We start from the raw sequence: 26,331 nt of genomic DNA, 5'->3' as shown, positions 1-26,331 counted from the left end.
TATCACTTGTTCATGGTGAGCTGTTGATTGAGGTTGGTTTTTTTAATCAATATTATATTGCAGGGTATGTACATCAGTTAGCATTTGATCCTTGTTTTGAGGAGTTGATGGCAGGAAAATTTGGTTTGGATTCCATTTCTTACTCTTTATCTTGTAATTTCTTTTCACCATTAGCAGTGCATGGGAGTTATGGTTATGAGATAGTGGCCAGTGATTTGAAGAGTTGTGTTGACTGCAGGAGTTGTACAGTGTGTGGATTCTCCATACCTGGTACAATTTCATTCGAGAGCATTCGCCATTGTTGTAGAGTTGGATTGTACATTCCGTATAGGCTAGTAGGATGCGTTGATGGTATTTACTGTATTGGTAGTTTGATTTGTCCACTTTACTTGGGTTCTGATGTTCTAAGAGTTTGTGTCTCATGGGTTTTTGACTATAGTGGTGGTGATTTTGGAGTTTGGTTGAGCTATAATTTTCAGTTTGATTATGGATTCCTCTTGGTCATATTGCAAAAGATATTGCAGGAGCCTGTGTTAATTGGCAGTAGTATAGTTCATGACTACATTTGGGATCCAGGTGGATTGATTGGTTTATTGTTCAGCCATTGCTTGAGGACAAGCAATTTTGGGGAGGGGAGGACTTGTCATGTCCCCTTTTCAAATAATAAAATAATAAAATTTTTGCTAAGGCAGGCAGGCCCAAGAAAGTGAAGTTTCAGAAAAAGGGGGTTAATCTTTGGAAACTGTTGGACTAATAAATGAAATTATTATTAAAATATGTTTCATTAACCTCTCTTGGACGTGAGTTATAGTTATGGCCTCTTTTAATGGGTTTGGAGGCATTTTGGGTAGATTCCAGAACTTGATTTTTGCTCATTCTTTGTTATTCTTCAGAGGCTGCCAAACCTGTGGAGAAGGAGACCCAAGAACGGGAGTTTGTAGGTTTCTAGGGAGACCCAAGAATGGGATTTTGCAATTTTCCAAGAAGGATAAGGATGGGAGTTTGAAGCCATTCCATGTGCATGCTCATACAGAGTTTGCCTTTGTGCTGAACAGTGCAGATTTCTGGGTTTTCGGGTGTGTCTTTTGTATGAGTTTGGTGTTTTCAGTTGAGTATTTCATATCAGTTTGAGTTGCTGCTGTATTTCAGACTTTAAGGTGTTAAAATAGAGCTGAATATATGTATTGGGATGTGATTAAACTTTTGAGATAGATTATTAGTGTTTTTGTGGTGTTTTCGAGCATTTTTGTGTTAATTTCGGGAGCCCGATGAGCATAGTTTTTGTCCTACATTTGAGAACTATTGTGTAAAGGATATACAGATCTGGAAATGTCATTTTTTAGGATGTTATGCTGCTGAAATTTCTGTAAAAATTTCCACTTTCAGATTTATTAATAATAGGTGAAGCTGTGAAGCTTTTGGCACAATTTCTAGCATACCCGATTTGGGGTTTCTTGAGAAATTTGGTGGATCTTTGTGATATTAGTTGTTTGATCTTGAAAGTCTGATTAGAGGTTGGGAATATCATATAAAATCAGAATAGGGACATTTCACCAACTCTATTAAGAGATTTATGAATAACTACTACAATGGTGAGAAAGTAACAATGAAATGACTTGAATGAGATGCAAACTGAATTACTAATATAGATCTCTATTCTGCTTCACTAGATCCTTCTTGATCGAATAAAAAAATTCTACTCCTCAAGGATATTTGACCATCCTTCAAAGTTTGCTCACACTTTCCTCTTTAAACAATCAACACACTTACATGCTCACTCATTACACTTTAGAATTCTCAACTTGACCTTTTAATTATACCTTACAAATTATCAAGTTGTCCTAATTACAATTTACAATTACCAATAATCATTACCTTAGTTGGCTACAATCATTACTTGAAATAATTGAACTTTATTTCTGTTAGTACCCAATGTGGATGTGGTTTTAAAACTTTTAGTTTCAGGTTTTGAACCTTTCTAAAGTACTTCGAACTCAGTTCAAAGTAGTTCGAAGTGGTTCGATAGTTCAGAGTGGTTCAAGATGTAGATTTGTTAGTTCAAAAGGGTTCAAAATCCTGTCTCATTCCATACTTTAGTTCAAGATTCTGTCAGTTTAATGATTCCAAGAAAGTGCAGAATGGTTCATTCAGGAAAGTTCATAATCAGATACCATCAGTTCAAAGTGCTTCAAAGCAGTTCGATAGTCCAAATTGTTTATTCCACAGGTTCAGTTTGACAAGTTTAGAATCTTGTCATTTAAGCTCAAGTTCTGCCAATTCAACAGTTTCGAGGAAGCGCAAAAGTACATGTCAAGATGGAGATCAGTTCAGTGGTTCAAAAATACAAAATGATTCAAAAATTTTAATATGCAGTTGTGGAAACAAGTGTCGGGTTTAATATCTTCTAGTTCAATGATCCAATGAATTGATAGAGGAAGCTCAATTCAAATAGCATCTACTCCCTATGGTGAAGCAGGCTTTAAGACACCGTATGGACATATCGATATTGAAAATTCTATATGTGAAGGTGGAACTGTGGAGATTATAGGACCAATTGCAATAGTAGTTGAGAATGTGATGTTAGTATATGCTACAATATTGGGATTGTTGGCAGTCGATTTGGCTTACTCAAGACCGATGCCTCCTTACTCTCCTATGTTGGGAACAATTAACCATTTGAATCTTTTAGAATCACTCAAACATTGAAAAAACACACTGCGCCAACAAAGATCTACATGTCATCAATAGTGGCAAAATGGTAGAATAGAAGCTCGACGACAGCGAGGGATGTGTTCATCAATTGAAGCATATCCAAACTCTGACCTAGAGCATTCCAAGGAATTTTGGTAGGATTGGTTACAAGAACATTATGATGTAGTGCTTTATAGCAATAAACTTCCTACATGTGTGATGAAGGTATAACCTCAAGCTCACTTTATGGATTCATGGCACAATGGCAAGATTTTGTTGGGGCACATAATCTGAGAGTCAGAGGCATCTATTTTAATAATTCCATGATGTGAAGGGTGTTCATTTTAAGGAAGCTCTATTGTATACGTGATTTGTGGAAAGTTGTAACCACTATGTATGTTTTTAGGGCTGTCATGTTTTAACCCTCAAAGATGTGAAATGGAATCCAAGCTTCAAATCTAGCATAAGAATTCATGCAGAAGCCATGTACAGGGGGCAGTAAACTAAACATTTAGTGAGTATTCTGAATAGAATCTATATCATTTTCCATTCAGAATGTATGGATTCAATCTAGCTTGCGGTATCCAAAATGAAAGGTAGTATATTATGCTAAAGATGAGGGATAAGTTTCACCATAATCATTTGCCCAAACAAAGCCTTCATGCTTTATGTTCAACTGAGCACCAACCAGATGGAAGAAGAAGCCACGTGTTGCACCAGTAATGGCAAAAGATGCAAATAGGTTCAACATTAGTTGAACCAATTCTAAAGGTGCCCGACGTTGAGGTAGTTTTGTGCAGTTATCGAATGACATAGTCACAAAAGTATTGTGTACTCAAACCTGCATACCAACTGTTGTGCAAGAACACTTACAGAGCATACAGGATAGGAGAAAACAAAATCAGATTCTACATTTCTACTACATCATAATACAAGGTCACAGATAGAGATCCAAATGTCAAGAAATATGGGTGACCCAAGGAGGAACCATGCAAGAACTGCATCGAAGATAATTGCATCCATGTCAAAAAGCTTTTGATCACTATCTAGCAGTATATGTTAATACCTCAGATCAAAAGTGTATGGATATGTCTTAAAAATGTTAGGCAACTGTCTACAACATTTTTGGAAATAATGATTGCTGAAACCTTCAATCATACATATTGCTTGTTAAGCATGATAATCATAAGTAATTTAGGTGAAGAAGTAAATGCCCCCCTGCATTATGGAGTTATCATAAGCCTTGCAAATAGAGATGATTCTCAGATGTCTTGACACCTGTCAAAATAATTACATCATATGTCCGATAATTTCACTTTGTCATGGGAGGCTGACTTAGTCTTCAGAAAACATTAGGCCTTGTAATTCAAAATAAATAACCTTCGAAGATGGCAAAGATTCAGTTATAGAAACTGAAGAAGATCACCGAGAACATTCTTATATTAAAAGTAAAAAAGGGGAAGAGAAGATAAAATGACAGTTCCAAGAATCAGTTATAGGAGCTGAACAGTTTGCCCACAAATTCTATATATGGTGAAAGCATCAAACAAAAGGGGGTTCCAAATTCTTCCAATTTCCAAAACTACAGACTTTAGGCTTTAGGCAAGGAAGGAGGAAATTTTGATAGAATAGTTTCATCTTCTGGGGGTTCCACTTTTTCTTCCAGCAGCTACAGACTGTGTGTTGTGAGCAGGGGGAGAGTTTTCAGTTCTGAGGGAAAAGAATGCAAAATTTGGAGCTGTAGAAGAACAGAGCTTTATTTTCTAGAATTTGTGTTAGTGATTAAAGAGGATTTTGATTTTGAAATGTGATGTAGGAGAGATAGTTTTCATTTTTTGATGCATGTGTAATAGGATCTGTGTAGCCTTTTACATCTTAAAGAAGGAAGGTTTGAAAGACATCTGTAAATTAGAACTTTGAGTCTATGTAGTTTTCTTTCCACTGATGGTTATATTACTGTAGCTTTCAATTTTCATTAAGTGCATCAGATGTGCTATTTTCTGTATGCATTTGATATCAGAATCTTCTAGAAGCTTTGATTAGTCTTTCCTCAAGAAGATGGAAATTGTTCTTTGACTTTATCCTTCGTAATGCAGTGTACAGCAGGTTAACTTTGTGTAATCTATTTTATTCTGTTTCCTTTCTTTTTAGTTATTAGGCTTCACGTCTACTATGTGTTTACATGGTAGATGTTAGATATCCCTTCGTGCTTTCTGGTAAAAGCACCCACATTTAATTCATTGTAAATCTTGCACGAGGAGCTGTACCCATAAAATTCAGAGGAAGGTTATTAATCTAATAATAACCTATCCAACTATTGGTGTCGATTTGTCCTTTCACTTGGGCATTCAGGATCAGATTTCCACACATTCTCTCGAAGGACAATCTGTTCACTAACAATTTCCCAATCAAAAAAATCCTTCATTAGCCTACCTTGCTCGGTAAATAGTGTTCCAAAAATGATTTCCTGTGTTAACCAACTGAAGCTTAGTTAACATTGTGAACCCTGCAAAATCCTTTGGAGATCGAGTGAGCTTAGTAGACATTATTTCCATAGAGTAATTTCTAGGAATGCTCGGTAAACTCTAAAATTTTATTTGTTGACCAACTGAGCTCAGTAGATACTATCTTCCAACTACTATAACATTTGTGTAACATCAAAGACAACACACAATCAAAAAATTGTATCCAACAATTTGGCCCTTGAAGCTATAGTTTGTATTTGAAATCAAGTAAGAGGTTATATATGAATATGTCAAGCTTCTCATTTTTAGGTATTTTGTGCAAGTACTTAGTGTATAGTTGTCTCCATCTTTAGAGGAATATTAAGAAAAATTCTCCAAATCTCCTTTTGAGGTTAAAAAGATATCGTATGTTGATTAGATGTTGTGGATTGTGTGAGTATTGTTGTATGAACATGTTAGAAAACTCATCAAAAAATTTGATCCTAATAGGTAATCATGATAACCACTCCATAGCTCGAACACCCAAACTACATGGGAAAAGGTGCATGAGGTATGTTTGATCATGTATGAACTCCATGGACAAGGAATTGAAGTCCCTCAAGTGATCTTGAGGATTATACGTACCCATGTACTTTTCATATTTAGTTAGCTCAACTCCTCTAGGAAAAGGAGGCATGTACAAATCCTTGTCAAAATGAAATGGAGAAATAGCATCTAGTGTATATTGTTTAGTGGGTTTGTCTTTTTCTTTCATCATTTGTGCTAATTTCTCTTGCATGGCTTGGAGTTGTTTTTGTAGTTTAGAGGTTTCAGATTCTTCTTCTTTGATGAAAATAGTTTCAATGTTGTAGTCTTGAGGTAGCTTAGCTCCTTATTGAGCTAGTTTGAGGAAATACTTATCTTTCTCTTCATTGAGTAAGATTTCCATCATCTTTTGGAAGCTTTTGTCTTTGTGACAATTTTCTATGTCTTCTAGGGTATTTTTTCATCATCCCCATAGTCATTTGTGTAGGTGTAATAACCCTTGAACCTTTTATTTCTTCAATACTCATCTATGTTTTCTCTCCTATCATTTTCACTAGTTTCTTGGTCTTTGTCTTTCATCCTATCAATATGCAAGTTTTTAGTGTGTCTAGAATGTATAGGTGTCTTGTATAGAAGCTCAAAAAAAAAATTGTAGATATAAATGTCATGTTTGTGTTGTCAAAATTAGGTTTAGGAGATGACCTATCAGCATTTGGTTTCTTTTTAAATAGTGGGTTCCTAACTTGTTTTAAGTTTATAGAAAAGACATGTTGAATGTAAGGTTGACCAATAGAGGAAAAAGATCAATTTGATCCTTCCTTGGATGTACCAGGTGAAGGGGACCATCAGGATCCTCCACTGTACTCAAACTATGTATAGAATCAAGAATGACCTCTACCATGATTCCTACCTCTACCTCTACTTCTTCTAGGTCAATGGGAATGAAACATGTTTCCACTCCTAGTTACAATAGTCATAGATAATGATGTGTGAAAAAGTTTAGAAAAAGAGCACACTCATTACTAAGTCTCAAAGAAAGTAAGTGATGTATACTAGGGTATGAGTAGTAAGAGAAGTGGCTAAAATAGCTGAGAGATTGACTATCATGACAATAAAGTATGACAACATAGTAGAACAAAACAAGACAACTGAGTGATGAGAGTAGTTCTATGTGTATCACAACTATTTAACCAAGTTGTCTAAGTTTTAGACTATTGAAGATAGAGAAGTGTACTAGTGTACCTAAACAAAGACCATATTTGGAAAAAGTTTTGAAAAGAAACCTAAGAATAGATCATTATTTTTGGCAATTTTTGACAGATTTGTGGAACAAAATATCTTTGGTATGAGCTTGTAACATAGACCGTGAGATTAAATTCCCTTTAAGGAAATAAAATAGACCTAAAAAATAGATTAGATAAGTTTTTGATAGCTTTAGGGAAAAATGTTGCACGAGGATCTAGATAGACCCAGGCAATGAAGTATAGTGACTAACATGAGAAAAGGGATTAAAAAGTCCCATAATCTAGATTCGTGTGAGGTTCTATAGGGAACCATGTGAGGAAGTGACTAGTTTGACCAATTTAACCAAGTTTTGACCAATCTTCATAGTATATTTGCACAAGCTTACTCAAGAAAATAGAGCTTCCTGGGTGAGAAAGTACAGAGAGTGATGCAAGAAAATGCAAACTGTAGGACCCTAAGACCTTTGCTTACATGAGATTTTGTATCAAAATAGTTGACTAAAGGAAAGACTTATCATATTTGACAAGATTTTGAAGAGATTTTGACTAGTTCTAATAGGTTTCAAACAACATTCCTAGTTTTCAAACAAATTTGGACATTGTTTCAGATTTGACATAGTTTGGACTGATTTACAAGTATAATAGTTATTTTTTCAGACTCATTTGTAAAGCAGACAATGGGACACAAATACTAGTTGTACACAATCCAATTGAGGAAAAATCAACTTGGAGGGATGGGGAGTCTTTACTTTTTGTTTTGAATAGTTTGGACTCTTGTTGACTCAAAAAAGACACATTTTATCCCTATAATAGAAAATTGTAGAGGAAGAAAAACCTTTGTCTCACATCTTATGTGCATTGATTCACCTCACATAGTCGTGTCACCCCACTAGATGGGGCCTATATTTTTTGTGTATTCCAAGGAATCAATAACATATATGTTAAAAGGCTTCCCTTGAGGTAGGGACCACTATCATATACCACCTTCCAACACCCAAGTGCATGCCTATGGTGAGGATCTATAGGAGAGATTCTTCCCCCTCCTTGCATAAAGATTATGCCCCCTTTGAGAGGTGAATCAATTAGAAACTAACTACAAGTATTTAATATGCTTCCATTCACATTAATCCCTAGTGGCCATGCAAGTGAGATGGAGATCTCTCAACCACACTAACATTTGAAAGTGTACACACTTGGCTAGCAAGACTAGGAGTTGTGTTGTTTAGTACAATAGACAAAGCCTTGTCAAGATATGTGATATTTGGAATCAAGAGGAAGAAACTAACATGGCTTTGCAATTTTTTCTCTATAAAGTTTCTTTATTATAGTGAGTTGGACTCACTAGTGAAAGGTTTATGCTCACTTAGGTCATTCTTGGAGGTTGGATCACTCTGGTAGACTTTCTAAAGGTTGACTCAGACTTGGTTTGAATTCAAGGGTCCAAGTTTCTAATTGTCCCAAAGGGAAAAGAGCATACTCCTCTACATTTTCACCTCATCCAAACATGCCAAACATATTCATCACTGAGCTAGCTTATCAATTCCAACTTATCTAGAAGCTTTTGGGTTTCTAATTTTCCTAAAGGGAAAAGAGCATAATCCCCTCACTAAAATATTTTCTTGGGAGAACCACTTCCTCCCTTGCCTCCCGTGGGTACCATCTTCCAAATGGGTCTACATTTTTATTTACTCTTAGGCATCACTTCAAAGTAGTAAAGAGCATAATCCCCTATCTCTTTAAATAGGGTCCTAATAAGTTCATAAGGCCTATTTAAACTATGTGAATTGAAAGCATGTTAAAAAAAAAGATAGAATGTTTGAGTGGGTTATAAATGTCTTTGATAAGAAATTCATTGATGAGTGCCCTCCAATAAAATTGTTAGCAAGTTTGAATGTTTGTTTCAAGGTGTCTTCAATAATCGTTCTAAAAAATACTATTATGTTGTTCCAAAAATCATAAAACACAAAAGAAATGCTTCAAAAATATAGGTTATCAAGAAATGACAATGATAGAATGCAAAAAAAATGTAAGAATTTAAACACTCTACTATCAAGTCTCACACAAGGTTTTGCATAGGGTTGTGCAATTATTTGCTTCATGTCGCATGAGAGAATTACTTCTTCAAGTGAGCATATGTATTTTTATGTGACAAAAAAGTACATAGCACTGCATGAGTATTTAGAACTCTTGTGTGATAAAAGAACTTTTGGGTGAGATTTCTCTAGATTGTATAAAAATTGAATGTAGAATGTCAAAAATAAAGATAAATGAGCCTAGAAAATTAATTTTTCTGTCCCACGATGGGCGCCAGAAATGTATGCATTAAATATGGCCCTCTAATTCAACCACACAATTTAACATATTCATTACTTGTTATATTCATCTATGGATGAACATGAGGTTATTCATCTTGAGGGTTTGCACAATGTGACATGTTTCCTTCTATCTTGATAGCATTTTACTATGCGCTCTTAGAATCAAGAGTTTAGTAACCAAACCAACTAAGAACAAAGGGTTTGATGAATGAAAGTTCAAGATTAAACTAGGAAAGTAAATATGATTAAGCTATATGAATTTAAATTTAAGCTATGAAAGTAAATAACCAATTAATCTACATGTATGCAACATAATCTAAAAGTAAGTATAATCTAAGAATAAAGTATAATAGAAAGATAGTTGAATGTAAGAAAACTGAGTTCTCAAATTGATAATATTTTGATACTCAACAAATGCATCCTCCTAAAATGAAAGGCAGAAGGTCCCTTTTATAGAATCTTAGCATCAATCAATGGTCAAGATCAAACCATATAAACCATGAAGATTTGAAGAAAGGTTAGTTAGAATAGAAAATTTTGTTTATTGTAGGAGTCAATTGATTGCCTTTGAGATGAATGAGGAGTTAACTAGCTTTATTTTTTTTCCTGATTTGAGTTAACTCAATGTTTCCAATTCTGAACTAAAGAGAGAATATTCAAGAAGACATTTGATTTAAAGAATTACATATGACCTCATAATTGAATATATTAATTGATTGAATAATTAAATTCAACAATTAGGATGAGGGTATTTAATTAAATAAAATACATTTAATTCCTTTTGTCATGTATATTAGCTAGAGGGGTGGTTTTAATTGAATAAAAGTGTTATGACTTATTTTTGACTTATAATTAAATTAATTCAATTAGAAGGCCAATTTAGCCAATTTAAGTCAATATTTAGGAATTAAATAAAGTATGTGATTATTGTAAGTTAATGATTTCTTTGCAGTTTGAAACTTAGATCAAGTATAGACATTTGGCTAGAAATGCCTAGTAAAAGAGGACTTTGTTGATCAAGAAATTAATCTTGGAGACTAACGCACCAAAATTGGTTTAGAATGGCAAGGTGCTAATTTTGGGGTATTGTAGCACCTACAAAATTTACAATTTTTTGGTGAGTGTTTCCTAATATTGTGTTGGATAATATACCTGATGGATTACCCCAATGAGGAAGATCAATCACCAAATGGACTTGATCCTAGGAGCTAGTTTTTTAAACAAGGTAGCACATAGAATGACACCAACAGAAAGTGAGGAGTTGAACAGACACGTGCATGAGTTATTGTAGAAGGGGTTGATTCAAGAGAGCCTAAGACCATGTTTTGTACTAACAGTATTAACAACAAAGAAGAATGGAGGATGGAGGATGTGCACATATTCACAAGATATCAACAAGATCACAATCATGTATAGATTTCTATTGTCACAAATGGGTGATATTATGGACTACTTGAGTAGAGATGTATATTTCAAAAAGATAGATCTAAAGAGTGGGTACCATCATATTTACATCAAACATGGAGATGAGTGGAAGACTACCTTCAAATCAAGGGAAGGATTATATGAGTGGTTAGTCATGCCTTTTGGGCTAACCAATCCATCGAGAACTTTCATAAGGCTCATGAATGAGGTACTGAAGGAGTTTATGGATAAGTTTGTCATTATTTACCTAGATGATATTTTAATCTTTATCAAGATATTGGAGGAGCATTTGATCCATATTTGTAAGGTGTTTGATAAGTTGAGGGAAGAAATGCTACTGATAAGTCTAAAAAAGTCTAGTGTTGTGAAGGAGTTGGAGTACTTGGGATTCATAGTATCAGCAAAAGGTTTGAAAATGGACCCTGAGAAAGTATAGGTTATCCTTGAACAGCTTTCTCTATGAAGTGCAACTAAGGTAAGATAATTCCATGGATTGGCTAGTTTTTACATGAAGTTTTTTAGGGGTTTTGGCAGTATATGTGGACCCTTGACTGAAACAATGAGAGGGCATAGGAAAGAATTTAAGTGGACTATAGGAGAAAATAAGATTTTTAATCTGTTGAAACTAAAAGTTATAGAACAATGTGTTTTAGCACTTCTAGATTTTAACAAGGTTTTTCAAGTATATTGTGATGCTAATGGTACTATAATAGGAGTTTTTTTGAGCCAAAAAGGTAGACCTATTACTTATCTTAGTGACAAGTTGAATGTTTCCAAAAGAAAATGTTATGTTTATGATCAAGAATTTTATGCTATAGTTCAAACATTGAAGAAGTGGAGACACTATCTTCTTCCTAAGGAGTTTGTTTTGTATATTGATCATCAAGCTTTGCAATATTTGAATAGTTAAGGAAAATTGAACTAAAGACATTTTAAGTGGGTTGAGCTTTTGTAGAGTTATACATTTATTCTGAAAAATAGGAGTGGGAAGTCAAACATAATTGTAGATGCTCTTAGTAGAATACATTTGCTAACAAAGATGCAGATTGAGGTGGTTGGGTTCAAGGAACTCAAGAATTTGTATCCAAAGGATCCTGATTTTGCCAAAGGTTGGAAGGCTTGTACAGAACTTGTTACACTTGATAGGACAAAATGGTTGGATTTCATAATCCAAGATGGTATTTTGTTCAAAGGAAGTCAGTTTTACATTCCCAAATGTTCTATGGGAGAGAATCTCATCAAGTAGAAGCATAGTGGAGGATTGGCCAAACATTTTGGGAGAGATAAGACCATTTCTTTGATTGTTGATAATTATTACTAGCCATAGTTGTAGCAAGATGTAAAGAAGTTTGTGTGGAGTTACAAAGTATGTCAAATGGAAAAAGGAGTGAAGAAAAATATTGGGTTGTATCAGCCATTACTTGTACCAAAGAATTTGTAGGAGGATGTTAGCATGTATTTTGTTCTTGGTTTACCAAGGACACAATGAGGGCATGATTCTACATTTTTTGTGGTTGCCAAATTTTTTAAAATGACATATTTCATTCCCTACAAGAAGACTAGTGAGGTTGTTCATGTGGCGAAGTTATTTTTCAAAGAAGTGGTGAGACTTCATAGTTTGCCAAAGATTATAGTTTATGATTGAGATACCAATTTTGTTAGGTATTTTTTGCATACATTGTGGAAGAAATTGAAGATAGACTAGAATTTTAGTTCATCACATCATCCATAGACTGGTGGACAAAAAAAGGTGATGAGTAGGATCTTGGGGAATTTGCTGAGATGCTTGATTGGCAATAAGCCAACATACCGAGATCTAATTTTACCATAGGGAGAATTTTCATATAATAATTTTGTCAATAGGAGTATTGCAAAATCACCATTCCAAATTGTATATGGAAGAAATCCCAAAAATGCTTCTCAATTGAGGAAATTTGATAAAGGAGAAATAAGTAGTGCTAAAGCAAAAGAATTTGTTGAACATTTGAAAAATACCCATGAGGAGTTGAGGAAGCACATTATTAAGATGAATACATAGTATAAAGCTAAGGGGGATGTGAAAATGAGGTATAAGGAATTTCATATTGGAGAGAGTCATGCTTTATTTGAGAAAGGAACAGTTTCTAGTAGGTACATATAGTAAGCTGAAAATGAAGAAGTTGGGACCATACAAGATAGTGAAAAGGCATGATTCTGGAAATGCTTATAAAGTTGAGTTGTTTACTGAATTGAATATTTAACCAGTATTTAAAATTTTAGATTTGATAGAGTATTATGAAGGACATGATCGAGATGAAGTTGTAGAAGTGTAGTGGAGTATTCTAGTAGTTAGTTTGGTTACAAATGAGATTGAGGATATACTAGATAGATGTGTTGGCAAAAGTACAAGGAATAGAACTTATGAAGAGTACATGGTCAAATGGAAAGGGATTCCAATAGAAGATTCATCATGGCTAGAAAGGGAGGAGGCTAACCATCTTAGTTTTCCTCTTAACACCTAAGAGGTGATGGGGTCACTTCCTAATTATCTTAGGCATCTAATGTAGGAGCATCCTAGGTCTAAGAAAAATCTTGCATCACCCAAAAAATATTTCCTTTTTTGTTTCTTTAATAAGGGTTGTCTTAGTGCAAACTTATTTTATATGAAGGCTTGTTTCTTAGTATGTCAGTCATATGAGCTTGGAATGTCCTAATTATAGAGGTGGATGTTCACCTTGAATATATCAGCCTACCAATTGAGGCTCAGTGCCATATACTAAGTATTCATGCAGTTATTGTGGATTTTTGGTGTGCAATTTTCATATAGAAACTAAAGGCTCATCACTTAAGACCTTAGAAGCCCCAAATGGGCTCCAAAATGGGGTCATTTAGAGCTTATGTGAGTCCAACCATGTAAATCAAAAGCTGAGGATTTGAGAAAATGGTTATATAGCCAATCAGAGCAATAGTTCAAAATTTATGGCCTTTTAAGTTGGGCTAACCAAAATTTCTAAAATAAGTTTCAAAGGTTGATAGAGCCAGCTCTATATATAATTTAGAGTTAGTCAATCTCAAGGATTAGGGTTTGATGTCTAGAACTTTTTGAGTGGTGTAAAAATGTTTATTTAAGGAATGCCTTTACATTGTCTAGGATAACTTTCGGTGATAGTTCATAGCTCTATATTGCAAATCATTTTAAGGAAGTTGATAATGTGGATCTAGAAATATGAGGTAGGCAAGGTTACTAAGAGGGGAGGGGTGAATCAGGAACCAATAAAACTTTATCTTACTTCACTAATTAATCCTTCATATAATATTCTAATCTAATTGTATGCATGAAAGAATAAAATCAAATAAACATTCATAACACTTTGACACAAGATATGGTGACCCAAAAACCTTCCAATTGGAAAGTAAAACTAGGGTGGGGATTATACCTGCAACCTTTAGTACCGTAGTATAAAATTAACCTGTTAAGGCTTACAATTTGACCACTTCTAGTGATCTTCCCTATTAGGAGCAATAAATCTTTTTTGTTCTTTATAATACTAATATCCTTCCTTAATTTATACTTCTACTCATCACATATTCTTCACATTTCTTCTTATTTTGATATGTTGTAATTGGTTACATATATACCAATCCAAATCACAACTTACTAGAGTTGGCTACAATACCAGTTCCATCATAATCCATAAAGTCAGCCCAACTGCTATAACTAGAGTTTTGAAGACAATCTCGGTGATGTTCTGATACACGACAAACACTATCAACACTTGACAATCTTTGGCACTTGGTTGAACTTGAAGCTCAGTCCATACTAATCACTTCTAAGTGTTAGAAATAAGGTGTCTCAAACTTGGATAATTCCTATTCTTTTTTTTTTTTTTCTAAATGTATTTTTTGCAAATAATGTAATTAAGTGTGAGTCTACATTTCTAGTTGGCATATTGATATGTCACTCCACTTGTATGTGTCGACATCTTGAATTGTGTGTAAGGAGATCATGGCTGAAATGGTTATGATAGATTTGTATGATGTGTAAGAGCTATCTTTGGAAGATTTTATGATGGATGAAGATGTGAAAACATATGGAAATTGATCATTGAGTACTATACACTCAAGTATCCAATCATAGTCCACCATGAAACATATATCATCCTTATAATCTTCAACCAGTTTCTTGGGGATCCTATATCTATTATTCATCTTCTCCTTGAATTTTTCAAAGTAGTTATCCATGATACTTTCAAAATTTTCATCCATTTCTACTATATACTCATTAATCTGATACAAAACATGAATATCTTTCCTCCATACTATTGTACCTTTAGAAGGGAAAATTTCATGAGTAAAGAAGAATAAAATTTTTAGAAGAGATCTGAGCTAACATGGATTATTCTTTGATCTTTTGATGCTCTCCATATTCCATTTTAATTGATTCAATAGCAACTCGGAAAGGTCGAAGGATAGCTTATTCTTCACAACCTTGTAAGCAAGATCGACAGCTTCACATGATACACTATTTGATATGCTTGAACTATAAATCTTATGTGCAATGATATGAATGCCAAGTTTCAGCTCCATGTTAGTTACACTACTAATCTTCATTCCTCTTCCATCCCACTTGGCAAGAGTTCTCATTTCCAATTCTACCTGACCTAGGGTTATAGTTGTCTTTGCTTTATTAAGAATTGGGAGTCTAGTGATTTTATGAATCATTTTCTTGGTTATCTGAATAGGTTGCTCCAACCATAACTACCTATTATGTACAGAGCTCAAAATATATCTCATCCATTTAACCTAAAAGTCTCCTAGAATATGTTAGATATGAGTCAAGCCCTTAGTTTCCAAATGTTGATGTTCAGGTTTCAATGCACCATCCACACATAATTCCCTAAATGCTTCATTCATTTCTAGGGTTCCAAGTTCTTGGATTGAGAAATGATAAAAAGAATGGATTTCATGCACGAGTAATACCTTAGGAATAATTTTCAATTGTACACCAGCTGGTTCAAGTGTCTTTGTAATCGTTGGACTAAACTTGAAGTTTAGTGCCTTGCAATCAACTCCACGAACCAGCATTTTAGACCCTTTCTTCTCTTTGTTTCTTGAGGATGCCATGCTTAGTAGGATTTTTGAAAATATTGAAAATCCTTCAACAACAAATGCTCGATTTTCTTAGGGGCTCTAAAATCACTCTGCACTAATAGCTTTGGAAATTCATGGTGAAAACAACGCCTTTAATTTCTTTCTTATAAAAAATTTCCCTTGATCGATCACTAGTACTTCTTCATACTTCAAACTTTCTCATGAAAAAATGTCCTTCTCTAGGTTTAGTCTTTAATGCTCAGAAGACATCTATAGCTTGGTAGAGTCACCATTACTTTGTAGGAACTATCAACTTGAGTCTACAATAATATGTAACCCAACCTTGCTCGATAAGGTCCTACAGCCTAACCTTGCTCAATAAGGGCTTTTTCTCTTCATTATGCTTAGTGATCCCTATGCATCTTGAATGCTAATTTGATCATTCTTTTTGTTGGATGGAACTAATGTTATATTACTTGCTTTGAATCATAGTTCCAATGATCTCCATAGGGAACTAAGTTGAAATGATTGAACCACCACCTAACTCATTTACTTGGGTGTCATTCACTTCATGATCTTGGTTTGCATTCTTTAGAAATTTTGGTATCCATTGTTGCCTCACTTTGTTTCTTATATTGTCAACTTTGACTTTCTTTTCATCTTCAATTCTACTTATGTTCATATAGTTCTTGGCAAGATGTCCAAGTTCTTTATAGATAAAACATCTCTTGTTAGTGTCTCTTTTCCTCATATGATGTTTCACACAATTTTCTTCAATATGTCCAAATTCACAACAGTAGTCACATATGCATCATTTATTGTAATCTGATCCAAATATTGCTTTCACAATTTGTTCTGTTGGGTTCCACTACTTGGTTTTACATTCTAAATATTTGTGTCCTTGTTTCTTGCAATTGTGACATTTACCTTCAAACTTAGGTTTTTCTTTACATTCACTTCCTTTATGACCATGGTTATTACAATTGTAACACTTTCCATTGAATTTTTCTTTACCATTACTCTAGCATTTATTTGATGTATGGCCTATCTTACCACAATGATTGCAATTAAGTATTTGATTCTTTTGAGCTCCTTTCTAAAATGATTCACCTTCTTTTTTGTATCCTATTCCATCTTTTCATATATGTATGTACTAAATTTCTTCATTCAATTGATTCATACTTTCCTAAGATTTCATCATTCTTTCATAGGTTTGTTTTTTAGTATTGAGATCATTCTATAGTTTTTCATTTTCTGACCTTAGATTCATAAGTTCTTCATTTGCATTAGTGAGTTTATCAATGAAGTCTTCTTACTGAAGGAATTGATGTTGAATTTTATTATTCTTTCCTTCTATCTCTTCTTTGGCTTTGGCTTTTTCTTCCATGACTTCACATAATCTCAGTGATTGTATTTCTTGTTCTCTTTTCAGCTTTCTAACTTCTTCTTGAAGATTGGATTTCTTTTCTTATAATTATTTGATTTCTTCATCAGCTTCATCTAAATTTCTTTCTAGATAAACATCTTTAATTATTTCTTAAGTATAGATATTGTCATTCATTTGTCCTACAAGATATTTCCTTCTTTTCAATGATGGAGAGAGTTGCTCCTTTTCTTTCTTTAGTTTTCCAATGACCAATTCAAGATCCAACGTTTCATTATCAATAGCCTTATCTAGCCTATATACCTCCATTGTCTTTGATATTTTCTCAAAATATTAAACTTCTGATGTGAGAACCTGAAAATCTTTGATACCAATTGTTTGAAATATGAGGTAGGCAAGATTATTAAGAGGGGGGAGAGAATCAGGAACCAATAAAAAATTATCTTACTTTACCAATTAATCCTTCATATAATGTTTTGATCTAATTATATGCATGAAAAAATGAAAGCAAATAAATATTAATAACACTTTGACACAAGATATGGTGACCCAGAAACCTTCCAATCAAAAAGTAAAACTGGGATGTGGATGATACCCACAAGCTTTAGTAATGCAGTATAAAATTAACATGTTAAGGCTTACAATTTGACCACTTACAGTGATCTACCCTATTAGGAGCAATAAGGATTGTGAGGTCTACCTTTTCAAAGGATTTACAAAAATACAATGAAGTATACACTTGGTTAGGAGATTTAGTAAAAGACTATTAAATCTACCCAGTTAAAGGATTTGGCTAATTCACCTATTAGGATAATGAAGTAGGAGCATCCTGGATTGCCTTGTAATTTTTTACTTTTTTTTAATTCTACTAGTTGATTTCAAGTTCTTATTTTTTGTCGAGTGATTTCTTTGGTTGTTGAGTGATCCTCTTGTTTCTAAGTTCTCTGTGGTTACCTAGCATTGGTGGATGCTAATTTTGTAATTACTACCGAGTGATTCCTTTGGATGTCAAGCTCGTGTGGATGTCAAGTGCTAGTGTTTTGGTGAAGTCTTTTTTTTTATTAGCATGTGTCTAGTTCCAGTTTGGCCTAACCTTTCTCAGATTTAATTTTGCTATAGGTAGTTAATATCTTATGTGAGCTGACTTATGGTTGTGCATGAATTTACTATAGGGTTTAACTTTGTGATAGGCCAACTTGTGGCCTCACAAGTATTTAAGAAAGTCTAGGATTGAGTTTTAGGTAGATTGGTAGAACACAGAGGAGATGAATAAGGTGATAGGTGTTTAGAAGAGCAAAAATCAAGTTGGATCATGAATCTAAAAGTTTTATTTTGTAATTGACCATAACCTAGAAGGCCTTACAACTAGGAATGTTGCTAATTATTTGAAGAATATATAAACATCTTATTCTCTCTCTCCTTGGTGTTGTTCTTGTGTTGTGTTTTTCACTGTGTTAACTCTTACAGGGTGGTTTGGATAGTTGGGTGTGCCTTTGGCCCTAGTTATTTTGTTCCTCCCTACGTCAGGTGGTATTAGAGCTTGAGGTTTATCCTTGTGATGATTGGATCGTGTAGAACCCTAAGTGAATTGGGTTGTAGGGTTGAAAATCTATGGATTTGACCTATAACTTATAGAGGGTTATGATAGTACAAGAACCTAATTCATAAAGATGGTTTGCGATAGAGGAAATGTTGATAATGCAATATTAGATACATTGAAACAAATTACAGCTAGATTAGATGTGGAGATAGCCCAGAGGAGAGGAGTACATCTTGATGATGTAAGTGATGATGAAGTAGTAGCACCAAACCCTAATTAAAAACCTAAAGAAGACCAAGATGAAGAAAGATTGTTGAGAGTATTATCTAGGGAAAATTCAAAGCCTATTGTAGAATTTGTTCCTTATGGTGGAAAATTAGACACCAATGTTGTGTTGGATTGGATCTATGAAATGGAGAAGTTCTTTGAGTATGAAAACACTTCTGATCATAGGAAGGTGAATATTGTAGTTACAAGGTTGAAAGGACATGCCTTACTATGGTGGGAGCATTTGCAAACTAATAGAGAAAGGAGAGGAAAGAAGAAGATCAAAACTTGGGTGAAGATCATAAATAAAGTAAAGAAAAAATTCCTTCTTGCTAATTAAAAGGCTAGCTTGTTGAGAAAGATGCAAAATTTGAGGTAAAGAGACACGAGTGTGAAAGAGTATACTGAACAATTCTATAGATTGGACATCAAATCTAGACATATGGATGATGATGTTGAGAAAATTACAAGGTACATAAATGGATTGAGATATGGAATTCAAGATTAAATAATTTTTTTGAAATTGGAAAGTGTGGAAGAATCATATCAATATACCTTGAAGGCTAAGGAGATCTTGACAAAGAACAATGAACAAAGACAAAGAGGTAGAGGTGGTAAATTCTAGAAAGGAAAAGGTAAATATTATGGAGAAGGTAGTAGATCTAAAAATTTTGTAGAAGATAAGGACAAATCCAAATGGAAGAATGATGACAAAGGCAAGACTGAGTGGAAAGGTGATGATTCTATTGAGGAGGTTATTGGAAATAATCAAGACTAGCTAGGCTACTAAGAAGGGAGGGGTGAATCAGTAACCTCAAAAATTTAAATCAATTCAACACTTAACAATATAAATCATTCATCATACATTTATCTAATCTACTACATGCATGAAAGAATAAACATTCATAATACATGAACATAGCATTTTTGTGACCCAAAAACCTTACAAATAGAAAGTAAAACTGGGGTGGGGATGATACCCACAAAACTTTACTACTGCAGTATAAAGTTGGCTTGTTAGGGCTTACATTGACCACTTCTGATGATCTACCATTTTAAGAGCAATTTGGACTACTAGGTTCACCTTGTCAGAGGTTTTACAAACATACAATGAAGTATGCACTTTGTTAAGAGATTTATACAAAGACTATTAAGTCTACCTTGTTAAAGGATTTGGAAAACTGATTCACCTGTTAGGATGAAACATTAGATCTAACTTACAACTTGATTGCTGATTAGATCCTTGAAGAATAAATCACCTCTTGTGACTGATATATCTTTATTGCTCCTTTGTAGACCTTGGTGAATATTCTGCTCTATTGCTTATTCACATTTACTCTTCAAAACATTACATGTCTATTCCATTGACATTCTCATCATTACATTGCAAATGATAAAATGCATTACATATATACCATTCCAATATTTACAATTACAAGGTTAGCTAAAACACAAGTAAACAAAATATTACTGAGTCAGCCAAACAGTAGAAAACTCGAGTTCTTCAAGCTGACTTGGTGAACTTTTGATACTCGGCATCCACTGCATTACTTGGCATCGTCATGCACTTAGTAGAAGTAGAAGCTCAGTCCATACTAATCACACAACTTAGCTTTGAACTCAATAACCACTTGAGACTTGGTACATATAGTGTCACTCGGTAGATACTGAATCCTTTGTTTACCTAGTTGTCACTCGGTAAACACTACACATCCATCACTCAGTAGAAACTGGCTTCACATTACACAAACTAATGACTCAGTAGACACTATGAAGCTCAATGACCACTATCTGTTTGGTGAACACTACAAGCTCGATATACACTATTGAACTACACACTCACTCGGTAGCTTCAGGAATTCTCGGTGTAAACTACTTAACTGCTAAACTTACTAGGTAACCACTAAATACTTGGTATAAACTATAGATTAAATGATGAGATCAATAATCATTCAAAATCATAAGCATTGTCACTAATGACAAATACAACATAATTCCAACAATCTCCCCCTTTGGCATTAGTGACAAAAACACTTATGAGCCTTATGTACACTAACATTCTGATTTTTTGATTTTTCAAAATTGATATTTTTAAAGTTGTTGTATTTACATATATTCCCCATACATATTGCATAATATATATAGATTTTCATCCTTTTTATTTTGTACATAAATCAATATATTTTCTTCCTTATTTTATCCACAAGTCTCTTATCATTTCTTACTCCCATGTCTCTTACTATGTCTTACTCCCCCTTTTTGACAATAATGCCAAAGAGATATGCAAAATATTCAAATAGAGACACCAAATGTGAGAGAAATTTGGAGTGTACCTTGAGAATAGAAGCCAATGTCTTATCCCAATTGTCTTCCAAAATTTTGTAGGTGGAGAGTGCCACTTGAACTTCTGTAGAAAGTTCAATCATATGATCTACTATGGAAAAATTGTTATCCTGTACCAATGTTTTTGAATATGCAACATGTTTTTGCATTGATTCCATAACTAGAAGGATCATGTTTTGTATATCAATCAATGTAGACCTGATCCTAGTTTCCTCTCTTAGCAATTATGCTTGTGTTTCTAACAAAAATTTTGCCTTGACGTGATGTGTTGACCTTGAACTAGGGTCAAGCTATAGCCTTTCAGTGCTTGCCTTCATATCAACATCAATCTTACTCAATTTCTTCTTTATATCCTTGGTGAACTCAGTAACATCACAAAGGTTTCCAAAAAGTGATGTCACATTGGTGAAAGATTGTTCAAGATTGCTCAAAATTGTAGATAGCTCTACCTAGTTAATGGCAATGTGCTCAAGCACCTTATTATCAAACTTCTTCTCTACCTTCTCAATGAGCTTTTCTTGGCCAGATGTATCCTCATTGAACTTATTTATAGCTTCTTCCAATTGTAACAAAATGTGTTGAGATGAGTCTACATCAACACCTATAGCCTTAGTTATTATATTTTTAGCATTCTAAATTATAGTAAACTCTCTATCTCTTTCATCTTTAAGCAACTTTTGACTTTCTTTTTGCTCCAAAAGCTTACTAACTAGTATCATTTCATCAGCTATGGCAGTGTCCAGATCTAACTTGGGAATAACAATTTCCTTGTCCAAATCAATGTCTTCATCAATTTCTTTTCCAGTAAGCAAAATTTTACAGCAATCTTTGGTTTTACTTCTAAGCTTACTTCTTTGGACTTAGAAATGGAAACAATAGTAGAAATGGCTGGACTTACAGTAGAAACTTGAATAGGTTCAACTGAAGAAAATCTAAAAGAAGTGCTAACCATATCCAAAACTGATGTGCTATCCAAAAATGAAGTACCAATCGGTGGTATACAAATTGGAATACTTATAACTGAAGAACTAACTAGAACAAAAGCTGGTGATATTAAAGTTATAGTAGACAAAAATGTAGAACATACTGGTAAACTTACTGTAAATTTTGTTGTAGAAGTTAACACAATTGAAGAACTAGTAGCTATGCATACTACTGAAGTAGATGACTCGAGAGTTGATGAAGAGGGCTATAGCTCAGTAAATGAAGTGATACACTTCCATTGTAGATAATTGGAGCTATGAGGTAGCAACTAATGATTGTGCAAATGATATATCTAAGGTGGTTGCAATCATACTTGCTAAAACTGACTCCAACCCTGATGATGTTGTTGACTTAGGTGGAGAGTGAGGAAGGGAAGCAATGACTTTTTTCTACTATTTTCATTGGATCATCTTCATCATCTTCTTCCTTGTCTTCCTCTTTAGCTTCTTCCTCTTTCTCTTCATCATCAACCTTTAATGCCTGATAGTCTTGAACATCAAAAGTAATACATGGAGTGTTATCTTCTTCCTCATCATCACTCTCATCATCATCATCTTTAATTTCCACTAGATCTTCACTGTGCTTATGTAGATGACAAATGTTCTTCCACATGTTTGTTGCATCTCTATCCACATGCTCAATGTCTTTGATCAAAATCAAACATGTATGGAATCTAATCATCATTTTACCTTCATTTTATTTCATGGCTGCCTTCACTTCTGCATCTATAAGATTTTGCAGTAACTTCCTCAAAGACTGCTCATAAATATCTTTTGTTGTATGCATAGTTGATTCCCACCTTGGCTACAATCTTGCCATCAATTCTTTTGAAATCTGAGGAGCAATCTAATCCGGGGAATACTTCCATTTTCCTATTTTGGTGAGTACCAACTTCTCAATTTGCTTCTTCTTAGCATTAGTCCTTGTCTCAAACTTTAGGGCCTTAAATTTTGTGATGCCTGCTCCTTCTTCCATCTATTTTAAACTTTCCTAGAAGGTAAGTGGGGGCTTCACAAGCACAACTTCACTATCTCCTTTTCTTTTCCCTTTTGATCTTCTTGTGAAAAAAAATATGGAGGCCTTTGGAGGTTTGGTAATGATTACCCTTCCTTTCTTCTTTGCTAGCTCGACATCCTTCTCAAATTCCTCTTCTTCTCCTTCTTCTTCTTCTTCTTCATCATCCTCTCCTTTGCCCTCGATAAGCATAAGAGGGCCACTAGAAATTTCCATCTTGGCTATCTTCCTCTTTCCTTTGTTGATTTCCTAGGGTAGCTTGATTTCAATCTCAGTTCTAGCTTTGGCTTCATCATATGTACCAAAAACTGGTAGCTATTGATTTATAGGTTCATTTACCAATGCTTCAATGATGTCTCTAGTTTCATCAAAATTTACCTCATATGGGAGAGGTTTTACTCATGCAACTCAGGCCCTAACTACCTAAATATACATTGTGTCATAGTTAACCATAAAACATACATCATCTTTGTAATCCTAAACAAGTTTGGGAGGAATCCTAAAACCATTGTTCATCCTTTCCTTGAAATTTTCAAAATAATTATCCATAATGCTATCAAAATTTATTCCCATTTCTGCAATAAATTCATTAATTTGATACAGAATTGGAACATCTTTTCTCCATACAAAAAAACCTTTAGATGGGAAGAATTTTTGTACATAGAAGAAAAGGCATGTCAAGAAAGAACCAAATTTACAAGGCTTTTTCTTTGATGTCCTAATATTTTCCATATTCTTGTTCAATTGTTTCGGTAGTAACTCTGACAAGTCAAATTCCATATTTTTCTTCACAACCTTAAATGCTAAATCCACTCCCTTACATGGTACACTGTTCAAATGACTGGAGCTATAAATCTTATGGGCAATTACATGAATACCAAATCTTAATTCCACACCAAAAATAGTGCTAATCTTCAAACCTCTACCATCCCACTCAACTAGGGTTTTCTTTTGGAGTTCATCCTAACCTATGGTTTTGGTAGATTTTGCTTTGTTCGGCATGGGAAGACCCATAATCTTAAGAATCATTTTCTTGGTGATTAACACTAGCTACTCTAACCGTAATTGTCCATTATGCATATGACTAAGAATGTATCTAATCCACTTAATCTGAAAGCTCCTTGGCAAGTGTGTGATATGGGTCAACCCTTTAGTTTCAAGATGCTTATGCTTGGGTTTTAAAGAACCATCAATATGCATTTCTTCTAAGGAACTATCCATTTCTAGGGTTCCAATTTCCTAATTAGAACACTTAAAACTAGTTTGAATGTCATTAATTAGAAGTACCTTGGGAGGGATTTGAGATTGAACTCCATTCGGGTCGAGTACCTCCACAACTGCTGGAACTAGCTTTAAGTTTGGTGCTTTCCACTCCATGCCTTTTACCAACATTTCTAAAACTCTTTTCGTCTTGCTGCTGCTAGTGCTTCTGGATGCCATCACTACTTAGTAAATGATGGAAAAAAATTTGAGGAAATTCTTCACTCTAAATTTGCTTGAAATTACCTGGATGCACCTAGAACCACTTAGCTCTGTGTATTATGAAGTCATGGTGAAAAAATGAAGATAAATTTTTCCCTTTTGATGAAAAATTTCTCCATTAGTGCTAGGTACCATAATGACATAGTGTGTGATAGACTGTCACCCACAGACTAGCTTGGTAGAAACTTGTGACTCGATGACTGAACAAACTTTCATTACTCCTGACATCGCTCAATTGAGTCTATGACTAACCTCACTTAGTAAGGCTTGATCTAATGTGATCCCTTTGTATCTAAAATACTGATATGGATCTTCTACTTTCTTACATTTGGAATGCTCAAGATATAGATTGAAGATATAGTTCCAGTTCCTCCTTTTAAGAATCTAATTGGAAATGGTGGAGTCACCCACTTCTTGAGTGACATGGCCATCTTTTGAACTATTCTGCTTGGTAGATTTGGGAATTCAATACTATCTCATCTACTTCTTGATGTTATCAACTTTATCTTTCTTCTCAACTTCAATTCTTCCTATATTCATGCAATTTTTAGCTATATGACCAAGTTCAGTGCATGTATAACATCTTATTGTTGAATCTCTCTTTCTCAAGTGATGCCTTGTACAGTCTATGCCAATGTGTCCATATTCTCCATACTAGTGACATTTACACCAAGTATTTTAGTCCCAACCAAATATTTCTTTAACAATTTGTTCAGCTAGATTGAATGATTTGGATATACATTCAAATGCCTTGTGATCTTGTTTCTTGCATTTGTGACATTTGCCTTCAAATTTTGGTTTCTCCTTGCATTCATTACCTTTATGACTGTGTTTACTGCAATTGTAGCATTTTTCATTGAATTTTTCCTTTCCATTGTTCCAACATTTGTTTGATGTATGACCTAACTTACCACAGTGATTTCAAGTAGGTCTTTGATTCCTTTGGGCACCTTGTTTGGAACATTCACCTTCTTCTTTGTAACCAAGTCTTGCTTTACCTTTTTTCCTATAGAGATTTTGCTGACTTTGCTAATTCAATTGATCCATGTCTACTTTAGATTTCATCATCCTTTCATTGAGTTGCTTTTAAGAAATTAGATCAGTTTTCAATCTTTCATTGATTTTCCTTTCAGTGATTAAATCATTCCTTAAACTTTCATTTTTAGATCTCAAATTCATGATTTCCTCATTTGCATTAGAGAGTTGATTGATAAGACTATCTTGATGAAGGGATTGATTTTGATTTGCATTGTTCCTTGCTTCCAAGTCTTCACTTTCCTTATTCCTTTGTTCAAAAATTTCACAAATTCTTATTGACTAAATTTCTTATTATCTTTTCAATTTTCTTACCTCTTTTTGTAGAGAGCCATTCTTTTCTAAGAGTTCTTTGATTACCTCATTTGCTTCATCTAAACTGCTTCAAGGGAAAAAGTCTTCAATCTTTTCTTCAACATATTGGTGGTCATTCATATGTTTTGCAAGTTCCTTCCTTCTTTTCAGTGATTAGGAAATATTCTCTTTTGCTTCCTTGAGTTGAGCTATGGCCATCTCTGGATCTAGCTTTTCATTATCAATAGCTTTA

The 26,331-nt window shown here is 34.1% G+C and overlaps 1 pseudogene; it reads right to left on the bottom strand.

Moving 5' to 3' along the window:
• The window catches only part of LOC149533699 (FAM10 family protein At4g22670-like), a 144,702-nt pseudogene extending 119,995 nt beyond the window's left edge, over window positions 1–24,707 (bottom strand).
• Between the last annotated feature and the right edge of the window lie 1,624 nt (window positions 24,708–26,331).

Source organism: Cupressus sempervirens, chromosome 10, assembly GCF_028749045.1.
Source record: "Cupressus sempervirens isolate cs-2001-9-10 chromosome 10, ASM2874904v1, whole genome shotgun sequence".
NCBI lineage: Eukaryota > Viridiplantae > Streptophyta > Pinopsida > Cupressales > Cupressaceae > Cupressus > Cupressus sempervirens.
This window is presented reverse-complemented; position numbering and strand designations above follow the sequence as displayed.